The following is a 21,478-nucleotide window of genomic DNA, read 5'->3' on the forward strand; positions in this document are numbered from 1 at the left end:
GGCGCTGGTGCATTGAGATTGGCTGCAAGAAGAGGGGGATAGTGTATGAGCTGTTGGGTTGGATCAGCTGTAATGTACCTTTCAAAAGCAAAAAATGTTTCATTCATGAATGAGTAGTTATTGAAACTTATGTTAAATTTACTAGGGTTTTCTTATATTTATGGAGCAAAATAATAGCGGATTTTGGCAATGGCAAAATAGTGTGAATGCTGTAAACCAGAAACAGAGGGCTGGATCCATCCGCACCTCCCGCCGCAAGAACGCCACGGGCGAGATGTGGACAATGGAGAAGTCCATTGACCTCGGGTGGGATTCTCGATCGCCGGGCGGACCCGGCCAGAGCGTGCTTCCCATAAACAGAAAATGCAGGCCACACAGCATTCGTGGTGGGAAGGAAACCGAGTGAATGTTCCCAGTCTGTGGAGGCAGAAGGGTTACAAGGGCAACATGGCAGAGGGAGTTGCTGGGGGGGGGAGCACACATCTTCCTGCTACCATGGCATCTTTCCAGTGGCAGGAATACAGGCATAGCTGCCCACCAGGTGGCCAATTGATCTCCTCGAGAAGCAAATGAAGGGCCAATTACAAATCCCGTAGCTGTTTTGTTCACATTGGGAGAGCCTGCAGCCACGTGAGGAGACTGCCAGGTAAACCATGGCCCCCTCCCTGCAGCTTCCTGGGGGGGGGGGGCAAACCTCCTTGACTTTTGTTTGATGGTCAACAAATCGGGCCCTGGCAATGGCCGCTCCTGTGCTTAAGGCGCTGTTGCCTGAAAAACACCATGGCCGGGATTCTCCCCTACCCGGCGGGGCAGGGGGTCCTGGTGGGATGGAGTGGCGGGAACCACTCCGATGTCGGGCCGCCCCAAAGGTGCGGATTTCACCGCACCTTTAGGGGCCAAGCCCTCACCTTGAGGGGCTAGGCCCGCGCCAGGGTGGTTGGCGCGCCGCCGGCCGGCGGGAAAGACCTTTGGCGCCACGCCAGCCGGGACCGAAAGGACTTCGCCGGCCAGCGGAAGTCCGTGCATGCGCAGGGGGGGGGGGGGGGGGGGGGGGAGAGAGAGTGCCTCTTCTGCGACGGCCATGGTGAAGGCTGTGGCCGAGGCGGAGGGAAAAAGTGTGCCCCCACGGCACAGGCTCACCGCGGAGCGGTGGGCCTCGATCGCGGACCAGGCCACCGTGGGGGCACCCCCCGGGGCCAGATCGCCCCGCGACCCCCCCAGGAGCCCGCCCGTGCCGCCTAGTCCTGCCGGTAAGAGAGGTGGTTTGATTCTCGCTGGCGGGACTGGCATTTCAGCAGAGGGACTTCGGCCCATCGCGGGCCGGAGAATCGCCAGGGGGGGCTCGCCGATCGGCGCGTCGTGATTCCCGACCCCGCCGAATATCCAGTGCCGGAGAATTCAGCAACCGGAAGGATTCACGCCAGCCCCTGGCGATTCTCTGACCCGGCAGGGGTTGGGTGAATCCTGCCCCATCTCCCAATTACCAGGGCTTGCCTGCATGGACCCAGCTTCCCTAAAAGAGTTTTCACGGGTATCCTGGCTTTAATGCTTCCTGCCTTCTATGATGGAGCCTCAGCACTGCTCACCATTAGCTCTCTGATTAGGTGGGAGCTCAGAGATGATGGATGCCGGTGGGGTGGTGGGGGGGCTATGGGAGGAGATTCTCCCATCTTCAATTGGATGGCGACTCTGCCTGTTAATTGGCCGTTGCCAGCAAAATGACACTCCGGGGTCCTGCTGCCTGCTGGACTGGGGTCAGCTCCCTCTTTTGTCCCCAGCGACGAGTCTTACATCTTTGCAGAAAATTTCTGCCCAATGTTTCAGGTCCATGACCTTTTATCAGAACTTGAAACTATTACAGATTAAATGATAGAAGTAGTAACTGAAATGTGAAAGGTGTGGTGTAAGTTTACCTATGAGAAATGAGAAAGGCTCCCGTTATGAAGAGTCACCTCTTTGGAGGAGGTAGTGGAAGCAGGGACGATAGGGACATTTAAGGGGCATCTTGACAAATATATGAATAGGATGGGAATAGAAGGATACGGACCCAGGAAGTGTAGAAGATTGTAGTTTAGTCGGGCAGTATGGTCGGCACGGGCTTGGAGGGCCGAAGGGCCTGTTCCTGTGCTGTACATTTCTTGGTTCTTTGTTGTTCTTTGAGAAGTCAGGGCTTTTTGGTGTGGGGGATGGTCTGATAGCTCTTCAAGATTATGAAAGGTTCTAATGGGATAAATAGTGAGATTGCCTCCCCTGGTCAGTTAGACAGTAACAAGAGGACACACATTTCAAATGACAAGAAAAATTAAAGGACAAGTTAGAAAGAAATCCTTTACACAGTGTTTGACTGTGAAATTCACAGTTCCGAACAGTTATTAAAGCAGAGCCCATAAATCCTTTGAAGGGGAATCGGATAATTGCTTAAAGAATACATGGCTCGTGGACAGATAAATGTTCATAACGAATGGATGGCCTTTCTCGGTGTTGTGATATTCTGTGGTTTTATGAACAACTTGTATCCATAGAATCCCTACAGTGCAGAAGTTGTCCATTCAGCCCACCATGGCCCTCCGGAAGAGCGCCCAACATAGGCCCATTCCCCCGCCCCCCCACCCTATTCCTATAATCCCACGCATCTTTGGACTGTGGGAGGAAACCGGAGCACCCGGGGGAAACCCACACAGACAAGGGGAGCAAATGCCAACTCCACATAGTCACCGAGGCCAGCAATGAACCCGGCTGCCTGGCACTGTGAGGCATTGTGATTAAAATACTGGACTAATAATCCAGATTTACCCAAGCACCTGAAGCATGTCAGTGGTGTGCACTATGACCTTACTGGTGGGTGTCAACATCTGATTATAACGGATTTTAGTTGGTGCTCGTGTGTCGCACTGGTGCCATGAGCATTCAGTGGCCACCCTGCCTTTGTAGCTCAACTTTGCTTACATGATTCCATTTTAGTAGGAATAACAGCAAAAGAGATTATTTAAATGATAAAATATTAAAACATGCTGCTGTGCAGAGAGACCTGGGTGACCTAGTGCATGAGTCGCAAAAAGTTGGTTTACAGGTGATTAAGAAGACAAATGGAGTTTTGTCCTTCATTGCTAGAGAGATGGTGTTTAAGACTAGGGAGGTTATGCTGCAATTGTATAAGGTGATAGTGAGGCCACACCTGGAGTATTATGTTCAGTTTTGGTCTCCTTACCTGAGAAAGGACGTACTGGCGCTGGAGGGTGTGCAGAGGAGATTCACTAGGTTAATCCCAGAGTTGAGGGGGTTGGAGTGGTGCAGCGACAACAATCTCTCCCTCAATGCCAGCAAAACTAAAGAGCTGGTCATTGACTTCAGAAAGCAAAGTACTGTACACATCCCTGTCAGCATCAACAGGGCCGAGGTGGAGATGGTTAGCAGTTTCAAATTCCTCGGGGTGCACATCTCCAAAAATCTGTCCTGGTCCACCCACGTCGACGCTACCACCAAGAAAGCACAACAGCGCCATTACTTCCTCAGGAAACTAAGGAAATTCGGCATGTCCACATTAACCCTTACCAACTTTTACAGATGCACCATTGAAAGCATTCTATCGGGCTGCATCACAGCCTGGTATGGCAACTGCTCGGCCCAGGACCGCAAGAAACTTCAGAGAGTCGTGAACACCGCCCAGTCCATCACACAAACCTGCCTCCCATCCATTGACTCCATCTACACCTCCTGCTGCCGGGGAAAGTGGGCAGCATAATCAAAGATCCCTCCCACCCGGCTGACTCACTCTTCCAATTTCTTCCATCGGGCAGGAGATACAGAAGTCTGAGAACACGCATGAACAGACTTCTTCCCCACAGTCACCAGACTCCTAAATGACCCTCTTATGGACTGACCTCATTAATACTACACCCTGTATGCTTCATCCGATGCCAGTGCTTATGTAGTTACATGTATGTTGTTTGCCCTATTATGTATTTTCTTTTGTTCCCTTTTCTTCTCATGTACTTAATGATCTGTTGAGCTGCTCGCAGAAAAATACTTTTCACTGTACCTCGGTACACGTGACAATAAACAAATCCAATCCAATTACGAGGAGAGGTTGAGTAGACTGGGACTGTACTCGTTGGAATTTAGAAGGATGAGGGGGGGGGGATCTTATTGAAACATATAAAATTATGAAGGGAATAGATAGAATAGATGCGGGCAGGTTGTTTCCACTGGTGGGTGAAAGCAGAACTAGGGGGCATAGCCTCAAAACAAGGGGAAGTAGATTTAGGACTGAGTTTAGGAGGAACTTCTTCACCCAGAGGGTTGTGAATCTATGGAATTCCTTGCCCAGTGAAGCTGTAGAGGCTGTTTTGAAATGTTTTAAAGATAAAGATAGATAGTTTTTTGAAGAATAAAGGGATTAAGGGTTATGGTGTTCAGGCCAGAAAGTGGAGCTGAGTCCACAAAAGATCAGCCATGATCTCATTGAATGGCAGAGACAGGCTCGATGGGCCAGAAGGCCTACTCCTAGTTCTTATGTTCTTATAATGGCTGCATTAAAATGAAAGCATTGTGGGGGACAGCTGGAGATGAGTCACTGTCTTACACAATCTCAAGATGAGCTAAACATTCAGAGAGTAGAATGAGTTGCAATTTATTTAGGTCTTGTACTATTTGTAATGGACCCCGTGTGGCATTATCTATAAACATTTCGACATCAGAAAATGCAAAATTTTCTAATGCTGCTGCAGTTGTCCGCAGATGAAGAGTTTAAAAACTATCTAATTGAGTAAAATAGAGGCATTGATCACTTATTTTATATATATTCATGTTTTGTGAGAACCACGAAGAATCCAGCATAAGTTTGTAGAATCGAAAAGAAATAACTTTATTTACAATTTACATACATACACACACAACAGCTGTACTCCCTTACTGCTCACTCGTCTCTCTCTGCTGGTTCCAGACTGGCCAACTCTATTAATACAAGTGGCTGCTAATGATTTCTCCATCCCCCTCATTGGGGAAGCTCATACTCACTAAGGATTGTGGGATTGCCATTAGTCCCCAGCCAGTAGTAAAGGGGCATGTTATAACATCCCGCCCCCCCAAAGTCCACGGAATCCACCGAAGACCCTGGCGAAGGAGGGCGTCGGACTAGTTTTGCTGCAGGCTGGACACCAATTGCACGAAGTGCTGGAACGGGCGGCGTGTATCGAGAAGGAGACCGGTGCTTCCACGATGAACGGCTTAACGGTTGTACATCCATGGGACCGAAGACTCCCTTCGGAGGCATCCTGTGTCTCCATCTCTGAGTCGGAGACCACTATCTATGTCATCTCGGCGTCCCTATCTCCACACAGTTCTGCAATGACCTGCGCAGGCTTTGAGTGCGGCGCCAGAGGAAGATCATGAGGATGATCCTCCGCTGTGTCTGGTCTCTGTGGCTGTGTAAGCGAGCTCCGGGGGCGGGGAATCTTTGGAAGAGGAGGCCTTCTGGACTGAACGTGGTCTACATGCTTGCGCTGGAGTTGATCCTGGTCTTGTACCTGGTAAGAGATAGGGCCCGTTCGGCGAAAGATAACGTCAGGGGCCCACTGGGCATCACCAGAAAAATCTCGAACGAACACCGGGTCACCAGGCGCAAACTGCCGAATCGGCCGATGCCGAGAAAGGCCATGTCCCTGCCGTTCTTGAGTGTGGCGTACTTTTGCGGCAATGGCTGGGAAAACCATGCTCAAGCGGGTGCGAAGTCTCCGGCCCATTAGGAGTTCCACGGAAGCTACCCCAGTCACCGCATGTGGAGTGGTCCGATACGAAAACAAAAAATGAGCCAGTCTAGTGTCCATAGACCAGGAAGACTGCTTCTTTAGGCCCCATTTGAATGTCTGCACTGCACGCTCCGCCAACCCATTTGGAAGCCGGGTGGTATGGAACGATGTGGATATGACATATGCCGTTCATCTTCATGAACCTCGCAAACTCCTCACTGGTGAACGGAGTGCCGTTGTCTGTGACGAGCACCTCAGGGAGGCCATGCGTACTGAAAGACAAACGCATCTTCTTGATCATTGCGCAGGACGTTGTGTCCACCATCTTATGCACCTCTAACCATTTAGATTGGGCATCGATTAATAGAAGGAACATGGATCCTTGAAAAGGGCCAGCGAAATCCGCATGCAAGCGTGCCCAAGGCCACCCTGGCCATTCCCAGTGATGTAGGGGCGCGGCTGGCGGAAGCCTCTGATGTTCCTGGCAAATGGGAGCAGTTTTGGGCCACACTCTCAATGTCGGCGTCGAGGCCTGGCCACCAGACATAACTCCGGGCCACCATTTTAATTTTGGTCACACCCTGATGTCCATTGTGCAAGTCTCTTAGTATCAGCTCCTGTCCTTTTTCCAGGACGACCACACGTGTCCCCCACAAGAGGAAACCGTCTTCCACGCTAAATTCTGACAGCTTGGGAGGGAAATGCCCGCAACTCGTCTGGGAGCTGTCTATGCTGCCCACCATACAGGACTACGTGCGGAACCTTTGACAGGACTGGTTCAGTTTGGGTCCACTCACGGATCTGCGATGCTGTGACAGGCAAGAAGTCCATAAGATTTAGGGTTACAACCACCTTATCGGTCATGGGGGTCGACATGGGGCTGGTCGACAAAGGCAATTGGCTCAGTGCATCGCATTCGCTATCTGGGTCCCTGGTTTATGCTGTAGAGAATACTCGTAGGCTGCGAGCAACAAGGCCTAGCGCTGGATTCATGCAGAAGCAATGGGTGGAATTGGCTTATCCTCTTGGAAATGTCCAAGCAGAGGCTTATGATCAGTCACGATAGTGAAGTGGCAGCCATAAAACATACTGGTGGAAGCGTTTCACCGCAAAGACCACCGCCGGCCCTCCTTCCTTGATTTGTGCATACTTCTTTTCCGCTGCAGTCAATGTGCGGGAAACGAAAGCTATCGGCCGCTCGGCTCCGTCTTGTGGGACAGGGCGGCTCCAATACCATATGGGGATGTATCACACGTGATGAGCAAAGGCTATTCTAAATCATAGTTGCTTAGTACCCCAGACAGCGACAATTGCTGTTTCACTCTCCGGAAAGCGGATTCTTGCGGCTGACCCCAAACCCAAGGGTGATTCTTCTTTAACAGAAGGTGCAACGGGGCCAGCATAGTTGCCAGATTGGGAAGGAATTTCCCGTAATAGTTTACGAGGCCGAGAAAAGAACGAAGATGCGAAGTGTCAGTCGGGGCGGGGGCCTGTTGAATTGCGGGCACCTTCTCTGCGGCGGGGTGCAAACCTTCGCGGTCCATAGACCACTTTCTTCGCCTGAAAGGCCCACTTCTTACACCGTAAATGGACTCCAGCCTCTGAGAAGCGTCTTAAGGACAGCCTCCAAATTTTCCAAATGTGACTGCTCCGACGTCCCCGTAATCAAAACAGCGACACGTGGTAAACCTCTCAAGATGCGTTGAAAGATACCGCAGGTAGAGGATACTCCAAAGGGCAACAGTGTATATTCATGCAGGCCCCTGTGTATTAATAGTTACATATGGTCGGGAGGCAGGATCCAGTTCCAACTGTAGGTAGGCATGGCTCATATCTAATTTCGTGAACGAGAGTCCGCCTGCAAGCTTCGCGGGGCATTGGGTATCGGTTGAGCCAGGAAGCTGTATTCACTGTAAGTTTATAGTTGCCGCACATGCAAACCGTGGCATCTGGCTTCATTACAGGTACAATTGGTGCTGCCCAGTCAGCGAAACAGATGTGCCTTATAATACTCAAGGACTCCAAACGAGTGAGCTCCGCTTCTACCTTCTTGAGTAAGGCGTAAGGCACCGGGTGCGCCTGAAAACAGCGCAGCGTTACTCCTGGTTCAACCTGGATATGGGCTACGGCCCCTTTATCTTCCCCAAACCGGGCTGGAATACATCTGGATACCGTCCTAGTACCTCTGTCAACGCTGCGGAACCTGTTCGAAGGATGTGCTGCCACTGCAGCCGCAAATGGCACAACCAGTCCTGACCCAACAGGCTGGGTCTGTGGCCACGCACCACGATAAGCAGGAAATGCCCCTCCTGGCATCCATGAACAACAGGGGCCATCGTAGTTCCAGCAATGTCCAATGGTTCCCCCGTATAGGTGGCCAACCTGGCCTGTGTATCGGTTAATGTAAGGGTCTGTATACCTGCTTGATGTGGTTGAATGTCTTCTGGCAATCACGGAGACCGTTGCACCAGTATCCAACTCCATCTCAAGCGGGTGGCCATTGACCTTAATGGAGGCCACACGGGGAGTTGACATAATGCAACTGCAGATCATCCTCCATCTCTACATTCTCGGGAGTAGTCACCGCAGGTTCATCCAAATGGAAGGTTCAGCCCCTGGGCTGGCCCCAGTTTCTGTCGGAATGACAGCACCTCTGGCACCCCCAGGACCGGCGTCGGTGCCCACAAGTCCGACACTGACATGGCTCCACATCCATCGGTTCTGGAGAAGGCTCCCTTTGGGGAGAAACTGGCATCGATCCGGACGTCGCCCCACCCAACGCATGGCAGGGGTACGGGGAAATGCTTTTGGATGGAAGGGGTTTCACCCCAAGGCATGCACCTCCATTCCCTGCAGCTCCTGCACTCCCCATTCTGCACACTCTTGGGACAACGCTATCTGAATGGCCTGTTGCGAAGTCAATGTCAGCTTGGCTAACAACTTTCTCTGAGTGGCCGTGTTGTTAATACCGCAAACCAAATAGTCATGCAACATTTCTGACAAACTCTCATCACAGTCACAATACTCTGCAATCCTGCGTAGCCTGGATAGAAACTCAACAAGGGATTCTCCTGGGGTCCTCTCTGCGGTATTAAACCTGTAACGCTGGAATATTGTGGACGGGGTTGGATTAAAATGTTGCCCCACCAAGATCACAAGTTCATCAAACGTCTTGGTGTCCAGCGCAGCTGGGTACGCAAGGCTCCTAATCACCCCAAAAGTATGCGGGCCACAGGCAGTGAGCAAAATTACCACCTGGCACTCATTTTCGGTGATGTTATTCACCCGGAAATAGTAACGCATCCGTTGTGCATAATGGGTCCAACTTTCCAGCGCAGCATCAAAGACATCCAAATGTCCATAAAGAGGTATGGTGCAAAAGAAAAAAAACTTCCAACCTGTATCCAACAAAAATCCAGGGAGGTCTGGCCACTTTAACCCTCGTCACCAGTTTTGTGACGGCCACAAAGAATCCAACAGAAGTTTGTAGAGTCGAAAATAAATTACTTTATTTACAATTACATATATGCAGCAGCAGTACTCTCTTACTGCTCACTCCTCTCTTTCCAGCCTAGCCAGCTCTATTTATGCAGGTGGCTGCTCATGATTTCTCCGCCCCCCCCCCCTCCCCCTTCTCATTGTGCAACTCATACTCACTAAGGATTGTGGGCTTGCCATTAGTCCCCAGCCAGTAGTAAAGGGGCAGGTTACAACATCATGCTTTTCAGATTGATCAATTAGTTGATGCCATGCAATGATCCAGATGCATCGGAGATAAGGGGTTTTCACTGTGGATGATTGCAGGTCACTTTGCAGTCTATAATACAACTCGGGTCACTTTGCAGTCTAGAATACAACTGAGGTCACTTTGCAGTTTATAATATAACTGGGTCTCTTTGCAGTCTATAATACAACTCGGGTCTCTTTGCAGTCTATAATAATGAGGGGCTGGTTTAGCACAGTGGGCTAAGCCACTGGCTTGTAATGTAGACCAAGGCCAGCAGCACAGGTTCAATTCCAGTACCGGCCTCCCCGAACAGGCGACGGAATGTGGCGACTAGGGGCTTGGGGCTGGTTTAACACTGTGGGCTAAAGAGCTGGCTTGTAAAGCAGAACAAGAACAGCAGCGCGTGTTCAATTCCCATACCAGCCTCCCCGAACAGGCGCCGGAATGTGGCGACTAGGGGATTTTCACAGTAACTTTATTTGTGACAATAAGCAATTCCATTTCATTTCATACAACTCGGGTCTCTTTGCAGTCTATAATACAACTCGGGTCTCTTTGCAGTTGAGAATACAACTCGGGTCTCTTTGCAGTTGAGAATACAACTCCGTTCTCTTTGCAGTCTATAATACAACTGAAGTCACTTTGCAGTCTATAATACAACTCGGGTCTCTTTGCAGTCGAGAATAAAACTCGGGTCTCTTTGCAGTTGAGAATACAACTCCGTTCTCTTTGCAGTCTATAATACAACTGAAGTCACTTTGCAGTCTATAATACAACTCGGATCTCTTTGCAGTCGAGAATAAAACTCGGGTCTCTTTGCAGTTGAGAATACAACTCCGTTCTCTTTGCAGTCTATAATACAACTGAAGTCACTTTGCAGTCTATAATACAACTCGGGTCTCTTTGCAGTCGAGAATAAAACCCGGGTCTCTTTGCAGTCTATAATACAACTCGGGTCACTTTGCAGTTGAGAATACAACTCCGTTCTCTTTGCAGTCTATAATACAACTGAAGTCACTTTGCAGTCTATAATACAACTCGGATCTCTTTGCAGTCGAGAATAAAACTCGGGTCTCTTTGCAGTTGAGAATACAACTCCGTTCTCTTTGCAGTCTATAATACAACTGAAGTCACTTTGCAGTCTATAATACAACTCGGGTCTCTTTGCAGTCGAGAATAAAACCCGGGTCTCTTTGCAGTCTATAATACAACTCGGGTCACTTTGCAGTTGAGAATACAACTCCGTTCTCTTTGCAGTCTATAATACAACTGAAGTCACTTTGCAGTCTATAATACAACTCGGGTCTCTTTGCAGTCGAGAATAAAACCCGGGTCTCTTTGCAGTCTATAATACAACTCGGGTCACTTTGCAGTCTATAATACAACTGAAGTCACTTTGCAGTCTATAGTACAACTGAAGTCACTTTGCAGTCGAGAATACAACTCGGGTCTCTTTGCAGGCTATAATACACCTCAGGTCTCTTTGCAGTCGAGAATACAACTCGGGTCTCTTTGCAGTCGAGAATACAACTCGGGTCTCTTTGCAGTCGAGAATACAACTCGGGTCTCTTTGCAGTCGAGAATACAACTCGGGTCTCTTTGCAGGCTAGAATACAACTCAGGTCTCTTTGCAGTCGAGAATACAACTCGGGTCTCTTTGCAGTCGAGAATACAACTCGGGTCTCTTTGCAGTCGAGAATACAACTCGGGTCTCTTTGCAGTCGAGATTACAACTCGGGTCACTTTGCAGTCTATAATACAACTGAAGTCACTTTGCAGTCGAGAATACAACTCGGGTCTCTTTGCAGGCTAGAATACAACTCAGGTCTCTTTGCAGTCGAGATTACAACCCGGGTCTCTTTGCAGTCGAGAATACAACTCGGGTCTCTTTGCAGTCGAGATTACAACTCGGGTCACTTTGCAGTCTATAATACAACTGAAGTCACTTTGCAGTCTATAATATAACTCGCATCACATTACAGTCTATAATATAACTCGTGTCATTTTGCAGTCTATGATACATCTTAATCAGGGGAGGTCAGAGTGCCAATGCAACTCACGCTAGATAAATCAATTTTAAAACAAAGTACACATTAATATTGGACAGATAGATCATGGTTTCAGAAGTGGGGCGAAATTCTCCCCAAACGGCGTGATGTCTGCCGACTGGCGCCCAAAACAGCGCCAATCAGACGGGCATCGCGCCGCCCCAAAGGTTTTCCGCATCTTTGGGGGCCGAGCTCCAACATTGAGGGGCTAGGCCGACGCCGGAGGGATTTCCGCCCTGCCAGCTGGCAGAAATGGCCTTTGTTGCCCCGCCAGCTGGCGCGGAAATGACATATCGGGGCGGCGCATGCGCGGGAGCGTCAGCGGCCGCTGAAAGTTTCTCACGCATGCGCAGTGGAGGGAGTCTCTTCCGCCTCCGCCATGGTGGAGACCGTGGCGGAGGCGGAAGGGAAAGAGTGCCCCCACGGCACAGGCTCGCCCGCGGATCGGTGGGCCCCGATCGCGGGCCAGGCCACCGTGGGGGCACCCCCCGGGGCCAGATCGCCCCGCGCCCCCCCCCAGGACCCCGGAGCCCGCCCACGCCACCTTGTCCCGCCGTTCAAAAGGTGGTTTAATCCACGCCGGCGGGACAGGTAATTTATCGGCGGGACTTCGGCCCATCCGGGCCGGAGAATCCAGCGGGGGGGCCCGCCAACCGGAGCGGCCCGATTCCCGCCCCCGCCGAATATCCGGTACCGGAGACCTCGGCAACCGGCGGGGGCGTGATTCACGGCAGACCCCGGCGATTCTCCAACCCAGCGGGGGGTCGGAGAATGACGCCCAAGGTATCTCAGAAAGAATCATGGGAACAGAAAATGCATTTGAATTTTTAAAAGTTAACATAACAAGCATAGATGCAGGACCTGGAGCAGGCATTATCAAACTCGGGGGCTCGACCCGCGGGTGGGTTGCGGGCGGGTGTCGGGAGGGTTGCGGAGCCGTCCATCGCAGCGCTCCTGATCGCGCAAATCTGCGCGCAACAGCCGCAGCAGCCGGCTGTTAAAAACACCGACTGCAAGCGGCCTTCAAAATGGCTGCGAACATGTAAAAAAAATGTGGCCGCACTGCGCAAAACTGTGCGCAAGCGCGCCGATGATTGGGCACGCATGCGCAGTGCGGACACTTTATTTTAAAGCGGTCGCAACCTTTTGTTTTACAAGTTCGGGGAGGTTTTATTAATTTTATTCATTTAATTTTTTTTCCCCCCATTTATTTATTTATTTTACAAGTTCGGGGGGGGGATTATTTGATAAAACTTTACCGGAAAAAAATGCAGAACTTTGGACAGATGGAGACTCCATACCTTCCGACACTGGAAGGCTTCACCTTCATCCAACAGTTTCCATTGGAGGAGCGTGTACGAGGGCCAAAGGGACCCAAAACCATTTCCTCCATTTTTGTCAGCAGCAAACAAGATAAGAGAAAATGGTGGGTCGTGAAGGTTGGCCGGTTTGGGTCCCGAAGGTTGTCAAAAATGGGTCCCCGGAAAAAATGTTTGAAGAACACTGCCCTAGAGGCCTACGTTAGCTGTCAAGCAATGTGTCATAGTTGTGAGGCTCCCTATATATTTTGTTACACTGGTACTATTAGTATATAATAGCTTCTAATACTTCAGAAGGAATTATCTTATACATATGTTCCTCATAAGTGCATAAAATCCATGGAAAGGGGATTACACACTTGAAAAGGGGCTAACTTTACAGGCATAACAACCACTTTGACTGGGTTGTGCACTTAACTGATCCAGCGTACCAGAAACCTGACATTGTCGTAACCTCATCTCCGGTCTATCTGGGAGGAGTCAGGCTCCTTCATGTTTTAGTCCAGTCAGTGGCTTTCTAAAAATTATTCCCATCAAGGTGAAGGGTGTCAGAGCTGCGAGTTAAGAGCTTTTTTTCCACTCCGTGTCTGAATTTGGGTATCTACAGTTGAGCAACAGCAAGGCCAGTTACAGAGTAAAGCATCCCCAACCTGTCCCAATATGTGCCTTCACCCAAACCTCAACAGAGAATCCACTCACAAACCAGTGTCCAAATGAGTAAAATGGCCGATAGGTGATTTTAAGGCTTCCTTTTTTGCTGTGGGCTCACATTTAATGACAACAGATTGAGACGTCCCTTATAACTATCCCCTGAGAGGATGTTATAGTCAGCATAGAGAGGAGATATTAATGAAAAAACAAACTAAGAAGGGGTGAATTGTCCAAAGCCCAATATACACATGTGAAAGGAGTTCCCCTCAATGTTACAACCTGAGGGTGACAATCTAATCATGTTGTAATTCACTGTGCCACCGAGTGTCCAACACTGGATTAGCAAGTAAATTCAATATCAGTGTTCAGTTGAGCCACATTGAACCAGCTCTTTCCAGCCCACTGGACAGTGAAAAAGGCGATTGGATTTGTCAGGAATGTATGTGTGGTTAAACCTCCTACAATAAATTGAATACATCTTCTAGATTAATCAAACCTGCCTTGGGTATATTGATACCCCTTATTTTCTCCCTCTGCTATTCTCCCCTGCACTTCTGAAGGCACTGACTCTTTGAGTAGAATTCTGCCATGCAACCATTGGTGATTCAATGGCAGGGCAGGGCTGGGAATTCGGTGGAAGCCATAGAAATCGGTTTTACGCCAGCGTGAATTTCCCACAAGATTGGCCACTGATGCCCGCCATGGCAGATTGGGAAACCTGCGGATGGCCGATGTCAAACGGCTTTGCATACCACTATTGGGATGCAGACGAAGCCCGACCGGAGTCTTACCCCCAGAACCAATTGTCTGTGATGTCCGTGGGAAAACAGACTAGTCTGGAACACGTGGCATTCAAAAGTCGGGCCTTACCTGAAGAAGGCCGCAGGTGCCCCTGGAGATCAGGATGGGGCGGGGAGGGATTGTGGACATTCCATTGGTGGATCCTCCAGATTCAATATCATTGAGCAGGTTCATCTTCCAACCCCAGTGTTCCTGAAGATCCATTCAGGAGGTTCATCTTTTTTTCTCCAACAGTGGGTCAGTAATGTTGGATGTCTTTTAAATATGATGCCCAGATATGCCAGCAAGGCATGCGCAATCAATCCCACCACGGAATATGGCGCTAAATTCCCAGATGCATAATTAATGAAATCGGGGATGGAAGATATGGCATGGTTTCCAGTCCCCGCCATGGAAAGACAAACCCACGCTTTATTAATAACTGAACAGCCATCAGCAGTTCTTTGATCTCTCACTATTTCACTACCCGGTATTTACAAGTTTGCAGGATATTCAACTTGGGTTGAATTTCATCCATTGCCCACCTGAAGCCCGTACTGATGTACTTCCCAAAAAGCACGGCTCGATTTTCTGTTCCCTAACCTAGAGGAGGGTGCAGGACCTCAAAGGCCAACCTCAAGTAGGCCTGTTAATTTGTCAAAGGTCAGTGATCTAATCTGGGAATTCCTTCTTGTCTGCACTGCTCAGTAGCATATTGGATGGTGAATTACCCACAACAATTAAGGCCATTGAGTTTTGGGACATTTATTTTACCTCAATTATCCTATTATGCTAAAAACAATTTATTTAAAAAGAAAAATGGCATGCAAATTGTACGATGGGAACAAATCTACACCAGGACGGGAGCCAAAACTCAGCCAATAGTCTTTATATTTTGAACAGTGGCCTTTGTGGTTTAATAGCCCCACTCTCAAGGTATAGATTGACCTTCTTCTCTTTTACCAGGTCTGGATAAAGTGCAGATCTGAAACAAAAGCAGTTTGTTGCAATGTAACAGTCTGGCACTGATCAGAACCAGAGCATATATATGTAATTCTGGAATCCCATTCAACAATAGATGTACTCTTCGACCTGTTACAGCGAACTGAGTTCCAATCACAGTGACCCAAGACAGTTTGAATTAATTGGCTACTATGTGACAGAAGCGACACCAGGCACAAGATAATATAGTCTCCCATTTTCCCCCTAGGTCACCAGAAAGCTGAGGAAAATTGGAGGGAAAATTTGAATACTGTCCTGCCTACAATTGAAATGAAAGTAGCTGTGTATGGAATTGGTCCATTACCTTAACTCGGCTTTTCTGTACAATCTGTACACACAGAGGCCATCTCTTTAACTAGTTACCCTGCCAACTGACTGTCACCTAGTTTCTCCCCAGTGACTAACCTCTTGCTTGTCCAGTGCTCTTCTCGCAGTCATAGTTGTGGGTTTCTTCAAATCTACTCTAGAATATCCCAATGCCACAGTATTAGCCACCTACCCACTATGTCATCGTGGAGATCGTTGAGTTTTACTAAGTCGGCATCCCAACTCCAGCCGAGATTAATTTCATGTGACACACAGCCGTGTGCAATGTTATACTCAGCTTCTAAACCTCTAAGTTTTCTCTTTCCAACGATATATCTTTCAACCCATTGCAATTAGCAGGATTTCCCAATGTTACATTTCTTGAAAGTCTATTATGTTCTACTTTACATTTCAACGTCCCTGTTCCTATTGTGCCCAGGATATTATTTCTGTTCCTTTTAGTGTATTCTGAAGTTGTTATATCTTGGCTAGTATTGGCCAAAATCTTCTGTTCTGGAGTTTAAGATTGTTGTTGGGAGCAGGAATGAGTGTTTTCCGCATTGGGTGGGGGCAGAGGGGAACAGCTGGCTTTGCATCATGTTGTGCTCTTGACATGTACATCTATGAGGAGCACGGTGGATTTTGCATTGGGGGGCAGACAGGAAATCGCTGTCCTCGCTATTACCTGTAGGGGTCGCAGCTCCGGGCGCCATATATAAAGAGGACCCGGACAGCCATTCACTCAGTGCAAGTCCAGAGCTCTGAATTCTCCACATCACAGACAGTACGTCACAGACCAGACAATGCAACGCCCCATGGTTTAGTGACGCCTCCCTGCAGTTCCTCTGCCAGACATTCTAGGAAAGGCAGCGGGAGGCCCTCCTGTCCCACCATGTGGCCTGGACAGAGGTCGCAGTGGAGGTCAGCGCCTGTGAAGCCCACAAGAGAACATTCGAGCAACTTTGGAAAAGGCTGAAGTCTGCTGTGCCCCACTAGGAAAGATGACACCATCTATTCACTGCAAACTGACACTCATAAGGGCATCAGTTATCAGGCAGTGTAAGTGTGCAAGTGCTGTTGTCATATGCGACTACAGAGTGAGCCATAGATAAGTGATCCTGCTTAGGCATTTACTAATCTTTCTTGTCTCTGTTCCAGGTACCAGCAAGAAAGGGGGAGACAAAGCAGGGAGGCCACCCACAACTCCAGTTCCAACTCCAAACCCACCTCTGCGGATGATGCCTCAGAAGCTTCAGAGGAGCTCACCGGCCCCCTCCAACAATGCAGAGACCTGAGGTCAGTGGGTGAATGATCTAGAATAGGTTCAGGGTCACAAGCCAGTGGGGCATACCACAGACATGGACCGACAGCTGGTGGAGGGAGAAACTAGACCCCAAGCAGATGATGAGCCTCTGGATCTGATAGAAATGCAAGAGCTATCAGAGGCCATGTGCAGACTGGGCCACAGGCTGGAACAGTCCGTCCATGTTATTTTTGCTCTCATGCAAAGCTTGGCTGTCTCCTTGGAAATGATGGTGGCTCTTTTGGAGAACCAGGTCCAGGAGAAGACACAGTAACTGCTGGATATATGTTTGGATCTGCACTCTGTCGCTGTAAACATGGGTGCAGTGAAGCAGTGGCTAGGAAAGACGAGGGCAGGGAAATCAGCCCTCCTCCGGGAGCATCTTCTCCTCAAGGGGTCAGGCAATTGCCATTGCGCACCCACAGGGAGGAGGAACGCCAGCAAGGCATCCTGAGGGATTCATCCCATGAATTTAGAAGGCTGCTCTGCCAGTGACATACATATGAACATGCGTACATACGAGCATACAAAGTAAGAGCAGGGGTGGGACGCTTGGTCCCTTAAGCCTACTCCACAATTCAATAAGGTCATGGCTGCTCTAATTTTAACCTCAGCTTCACTTACCCTCCTACCTCAGCTAACCTTTAATCCCCTTGCTTGAACTATCTACTTCTCTCTTAAAGATGTTCAAAGACTCAGCCTCAACCACCTTTTCAGGAAGCAAATTCCAAAGTCTCACAACATTCCTTCCCTCATCTCTGTCTTAAATGGGCGACCGTTGATTTTTGAACAGTGACCCCTAGTTCTAGATTCAACCACAAGAGGAAGCATCCTTTCCACATCCACCCTGTCAAGTTCCTTCTTCTTTTTTTCAATCAATTATGACCCCACGGCCTCCAGCATGTTAGATTAAGGAAGGTGCACCTGCACCTGAGCAGGAGACCCTCAGCAGGTCGGTAGCCCTCTTGGCACCAGGACATCAGAGGACACCAATCAAAGTCATCGCAGTCAATGGGGCATGGCAGTCAGCAATCTGCCACCATCTCAGCTGTGGATGTCAGTGCCGTACTTAGACATATTAGGAGGAAAAGAAACATTAAGGCACAAAGGTGACACAGGTGTATAATCGCTGTCAATATCAATCACAGTTGTAAATATATGTATAATCACACCATGTTTATACTTGTATTATTATGCTGTTGGGTTTTGAAATGATTATATGCATTTCAGACCATTTCCGAACACCCGTGGATGATGTGGGCCTATTCAATCACCATTTATTGTCTCACATCATTTGTTGTGAAAGTTACAAGGACCCTGAATTGTGTAGGAGGCATCTTTGGGGGCCACTGTTGAAGTTCAGGCCGTGGTACAGGTCTGGCCACCCAGTAGATACTGGTGACCTGATTAAGATCCCTCTGAGAATGTTTTTTGAGCAGCCTCTGGAGACACTGCCTCTTGCTGCTATGCCCATTGCTGTTCCTGGAACTGCGCCATCCTGCACCAATTCCTATTCAGGTGCGCCATGGCTAACAAAATGGCAAGGTTGCTTTCAGCCATCATCGGGGAATGCCGAAGATGCTTTTTGTAGTGACCCATGTACTCATCACATTATTTGAAACATTCCTTCCATTCATGATTAATTCAGCCAATGGTTGACCTGTACCGAACACCAGTCTACCCCTACTAACCCCTCAGCCCACACGTCCAACATGGTGAGTCCCATACAGGAAGAGCACATGAGTACTTCTCTCATCCAGACATCCATGTGCATGGTTACATGCTTCTGGACCAGGGTCTTGAGAGCCATGTCCGTGCACCCTCCCTCAGACACTATTGAGCTTCCCCAAAAAGCCCTGAGACACATTCGGTCGACCCTGCCCTTGACATCAGACACGTAACGTTCATCCCTTTATCCCTCATTGTTATCTACAGGGTACCCAATGTTCCAACCTCGCATATTAGGGCCATCCTCCATCCAACTCCTGTGCTCTCCACTCCCACTTAAGAGGAGATGGCCTTATGTACCTTGTGTTGCCCTACTAAGTCTTTTCTTTTCATGTACTAAATGATCTGTTTGAGCTGCACGCTGAAAAATACTTTTCACTATACCTTGGTACACGTGACAATAAACAAATCCATCCCTCAGCTCAGGCTTCTCTGCTGCTCCAGACCTTGAACTCTTTTGAAGTTCAACCAATTAAACTAAAGTAACCAAATTAAGGAATAAATCAAAAGGGGCCATAGCTGAAAGGAGCACTGCCCTAAACAAAAACAAAGATAAGCTGAAAATTCTAAACATTAAATTAGAAGTTGATTCACGCGGAAGATGGGCAGTCAGGTTGGAAGACACCCTTGATCGCGCGCGGCCTGGACATGTTAATGACAGCTTTCGCCAGGCCCAGGAGCAAGTTCAGGAGGAGGTCCTCCTCCGCCCCGACCCCTCTCCTCACTGGGTGGCTCCAGACCTTGACACTGCAATAAGACCCTGAATTATGGGGAATGCTGCTGTTGTCTTGGGGTTTTGACCATCGAGATGAGACCGCACTTAGCGTGGTTCTCTCTCCAGATGACTAACAATTATTAGAGTGCCCTTTTAGTTGGCCCACTAAGCACACCAGTGACTCCAGTCCCCCATCAAAACTCTCCATCCACTTCAATCCTGCTTTCACCAGGACTGCGCTGTGATATTTCAGGTAAATCAATAGAGCGCATATTTTATTGATGCAGGTAGAACACACTACCCTCCCTCTGTCACCCAACACGATCCCCCTATTTTCCTTCACAAACATCACATTATCCTTCATCTCCCCCTGTTCACTGTGCACCCTGTTACATTCGACTCTATAATACTCCTGTCTTTATCTCTATTCTCCCCCTGGAGCACCCTGAACTAGCCCTCCCGGGGCATCCTGCACTATCAATCCTCGGACAACCTGCACTATCCCTCCCCGGGACACCCTGCACTATGCCTCTGGGGACACCCTGCACTATGCCTCTGGGGACACCCTGCACTATCCCTCCCCGGACACCCTGCACTATCACTCCTGGTGCATCCTGAACTATCCCTCCCCCCGGGACATCCTGCACTATCCCTCCCCGGACACACTGCACTATCACTCCTGGGGCATCCTGCACTATACCTCCCCGGACACCCTGCACTATTCCTCCCCGGACACACTGCACTACCCCTCCCGGGGACACACTGCACCATCCCTCCCCGGATATCCTGCACTATCCCTCCCGGGACATCCTGCACTATCCCTCCCCATGGGACACCCTGCACTATCCCTCCCCTCGGGACACCCTGCACTATCCCTCCCCGGGACATCCTGCACTGTCCCTCCCCAGGACACCCTGCACTGTCCCTCCCCAGGACACCCTGCACTATCCATCCCCCCGGGACACCCTGCACTATCCCTCCCCGGACACACTGCACTATCCCTCCCCGGGACACCCTGCAATATCCCTCCCCGGGACACCCTGTACTATCCCTCCCCGGGACACCCTGTACTATCCCTCCCCGGACATCCTGCACTATCCCTCCCCAGGACTCCCTGCACTGTCCCTCCCGGGACACCCTGCACTATCCCTCCCGGGACACCCTGCACTATCCCTCCCGGGACACCCTGCACTATCCCTCCCGGGACACCCTGCACTATCCCTCCCCGAACATCCTGCACTATCCCTCCCAGGACACCCTGTACTAACCCTCCCGGGCACCCTGCACTATCCCTCCCCGGGCTACCCTGCACTATCCTTCCCTGGACACCCTGCACTATCCCTCCCCCCGGGACACCCTGCACTATCCCTCCCGGGACACCCTGCACTATCCCTCCCCGGACACCCTGCACTATCCATCGCCGGACACCCAGCAATGTCCCTCCTGGGATACACTGCACAATCCCTCCCCGGACACACTGCACTATCCCTCCCCGGACACACTGCACTATCCCTCCCAGGACACCCGGCACTATCCCTCCCCGGGGCACACTGCACTATCCCTCCCCGGACACCCTGCACTATCCGTCCCCGGACACCCTGCACTATCCCTCCCCCCGGGACACCCTGCACTATCCCTCCCGGGACACCCTGCACTATCCATCGCCGGACACCCAGCAATGTCCCTCCTGGGATACACTGCACTATCCCTCCCGGGACACACTGCACTATCCCTTCCCGGACACACTGCACTATCCCTCCCGGGACACCCTGCACTATCCCTCCCCGGACACCCTGCACTATCCGTCACCGGACACCCTGCACTATCCCTCCCCAGGACTCCCTGCACTGTCACTCCACAGGACACCCTGCACTGTCCCTCCCCGAACATCCTGCACTATCCCTCCCAGGACACCCTGTACTAACCCTCCCGGGCACCCTGCACTATCCCTCCCCGGACACCCTGCACTATCCCTCCCCGGGCTACCCTGCACTATCCTTCCCTGGACACCCTGCACTATCCCTCCCCCCGGGATATCCTGCACTATCCCTCCCCAGGACACCCTGCACTATCCCTCCCCGGGACACACTGCACCATCCCTCCCCGGATATCCTGCACTATCCCTCCCGGGACATCCAGCACTATCCCTCCC

At 50.1% G+C, this 21,478-nt stretch overlaps 1 long non-coding RNA gene across 2 annotated transcripts in view; it reads left to right on the top strand.

The window, feature by feature from the left end:
* Positions 1-21,478, top strand: part of LOC140392336 (uncharacterized) — a 54,722-nt gene that overhangs the window by 13,071 nt on the left and 20,173 nt on the right. For both annotated transcript variants that reach the window (XR_011935293.1, XR_011935292.1), the window contains exon 2: positions 16,739-16,876. This is a non-coding gene — a long non-coding RNA (uncharacterized lncRNA). The remainder of the gene's footprint in view (positions 1-16,738; positions 16,877-21,478) is intronic.

Source organism: Scyliorhinus torazame, chromosome 16 (genome assembly GCF_047496885.1).
Source record: "Scyliorhinus torazame isolate Kashiwa2021f chromosome 16, sScyTor2.1, whole genome shotgun sequence".
Taxonomy (NCBI): Eukaryota; Metazoa; Chordata; class Chondrichthyes; order Carcharhiniformes; family Scyliorhinidae; genus Scyliorhinus; species Scyliorhinus torazame.